This window comes from Gekko japonicus, unplaced genomic scaffold (assembly GCF_001447785.1).
Source record: "Gekko japonicus isolate JY-2015 unplaced genomic scaffold, Gekko_japonicus_V1.1 scaffold407, whole genome shotgun sequence".
NCBI classification, from domain to species: domain Eukaryota; kingdom Metazoa; phylum Chordata; class Lepidosauria; order Squamata; family Gekkonidae; genus Gekko; species Gekko japonicus.
In genome coordinates, this window is record NW_015172563.1 from 211,105 (window position 1) to 213,833 (window position 2,729).

General features: G+C 41.2%; 1 pseudogene; it reads left to right on the top strand.

Annotated features, from left to right (window-relative positions):
- The first annotated feature begins 957 nt into the window (after positions 1–957).
- LOC107118877 lies at positions 958–1,360 on the top strand (annotated as a pseudogene).
- The last annotated feature ends 1,369 nt before the right edge of the window (positions 1,361–2,729 follow it).

A 2,729-nucleotide genomic window follows, 5' to 3' on the forward strand; every position in this document is an offset into this window, starting at 1 on the left:
AAGTCCTTCAGTTCCAACACATAGATAAACTGTAAGAGCACACCCTAATTCCTGGACACTATACTGGACTTCTGTATTTAACCTCTCAAAAGCCCATTACTTTGCAATATCTAGGGCTTCTAAATTATCTATTGGTCCACATCGCAATGAAAAGGTAGTCGTACTTCCACCTGTCATGTTTTCTCTATTAAAGGATGGTATTTTCTCTGTTCTTGAAAATTCTCTGAACAATCTAGTGTTATGGAGTAAATTATTGTGCTTGATTCTTTGTATAATCAGACACCATGTGATTGGGATAATGAAGAATAATCTTCACCAAGGTCTATATATAATTTGTAAATGGACTTTGATTCGTAGAATTCTGAGATTCAGGGAAGTATGTATTTTGCCTACCTATGGAGAAGAGAACTTTTTAGTAATTTTCTCTATGTTTTGAATTCCAATGAATCTGCTTTTACATTAATAGAATGTTTTGTTTTTAGTCATTGAATGGTTGCCTCTGGATTTAAAGCTTCTACACACATGTTTATGTAGAGAGCTGCCATGCTCAGGTCTCTGAAGAGGCAGCATATAAATGTTCTAAATAAATAAATAAGTGATGTATGAGCACTGAAAGCTGCGTGCTATTGGTAAATAAGTTGTTACAATTTTTTATTTATTTTTCTTGCCCTTCTTCCAGGGAACACAGCATGAAATATATGTTCCCTCCTATGAGTACAAATAAAAAAAAAATCCTCCTACAAATACCTTGAGAGATAGTTTAGGCCAAGGGAGAATAACTCTCCCCAGTCCTGCTGGTGAGCTTCATGATGACTGGATATTTGACTGGGGGTTTCTCTGTTCTATGGCCAACATTGTTACCCGTACACTACCCTGACTATTGTTTAATTTTATACAAGACTCAGCAGCTCCTTCCCTCTTGCCATGACAGATGGCGCTGGGCCAACCTCAGAATCCCTCCGCCACGCTGGATACATGACAGCTGGGAGCAGCAGTCTGGACTCAGATGTGGGGCTGGACAGATCTATGATTGCTGTTGGTCTGGATGTTACAGCCATTGCTTTTGTGGGTCAGTATGCCTTCCAGTTCTGGAAACCACTGGAACAAGTAATCTCCGGAACAGCAAGGAAAATTTCAGGTGCTAGTCTCTCCTCCTAGTATGGGGGGAGGGGTTGAATAGAAAATGAATTGGTGAGAAGCTACTCTTTAGACATCAGTCCATCTGCTGACAAGGCCAAGATAAGAACTGCTCACTGACAAATCATGCTTTTGAATCACCCTGATAAAGGCGGCTTTTTCTACCTGGCAACAAAAAATCAACAAAGCAAAAGACTTGCTGGAATCAAGCAGTAAACATTAGGGCCCTTTTGCCCAGGATAATAAGCATGAGAAGTCAAACAATTAAGATTATTATGCACTGGTACCTCACACCTGAGAAACTTTAGTGTATTTTGTTGCAGTGTTGGAAGGGGTGTACGAAGACAGGTACCTATGCACATTGCTGGTGGGAGTGTGGGAGAATCAGAAAGTTTTGGCAACAGATACTAAATGAGGTGTTTTTGATTATGGGGATTAATGTACCAATGATGCTGGAAGTATTGTTTTTAAATTTATGGCTGGATGACTCTGTTCCAAAGGTTGGGGAAAAATGATTGCCTTGCTCTTAGTGGCTGCAAAAACATTTAATGCTACTCCCTGGAAAAGGCAGAAACACCTACGATTGTACTGTGAGATCATAAGCTTTGGGATACATATCTGATAGGGAAAAATCACTTACAAGGTGACCAAATATGAATCACATGCTTCTGGCTCTGATTTTGTGGAGGTGTGGGGCATTATACTAGACTAGGAAAAAGGCCTGTTGTGGAAATAAATACAACAGCCTCTAGAAAGAGGCTCTGGGCAGGTGCCCAGACCTTGGACACTCAGTGTCAATTTGCTGTGGCGACCTCAGCAGGGTATAATGACACTGAGTCCACCATTTTCTCCAGAGGAACTGATCTCTGCTACCTAAAGAACATTTGTAATTTTGAGTGATATCCAGCCCTCACCTGGAGATTGGCAATGATGGTTCCACAGAAGGGAATAGTTGCTTTGGAGGGTGGAGTCTATGGCTTTGTACCTGTCCGAGGTCCCATGCCTCCTGAAACCACACCGTCTCCAGGCTCCATCCCTCACATCTCCAGGAATTTCCCACCTGGAGTTGGCAACCCTATCTCCTTTCCAGCCAATCATCAACCTACCTTAATTGATCTCCTGAAGATTGGACACATTTTACCTCAGAAGAGCAAACTGTTTAGAATGTTAGAGGCAAAAGCCAATCAAGTCGCATATGCAAACAACCTCTGTGTTCCAAGGCAAAAGCCAATGAGGCTGCATATGCAAATAACCTCTCTGTTCTGACTGGCTATGGGGGGGAGAGGAACAGCAAAATGTTTAGAATGTTGGAGGCAGGACTCAGGCAAATCAGTCAGTGGATAGGGAGACCCTCTGAATGACAGATCAGAGAGCGAACTGATTTTGGAGCGTGTGGAATGTTCTAGAGAACTGCCACCACCATTCGGTTTTTATTTATAAGGGAGTAAATCTGGCAAAAATAGAAGTAGTTCTGAAAAACCTGAACGCTTTAATTTCAATTTACGTTTTTCTCACTAGCATGTAGTAGTACTTGAGTGATATATACAGGGGTATTGCTGTTTTTAATAGATGTTGCATGTATTTTAATAGAT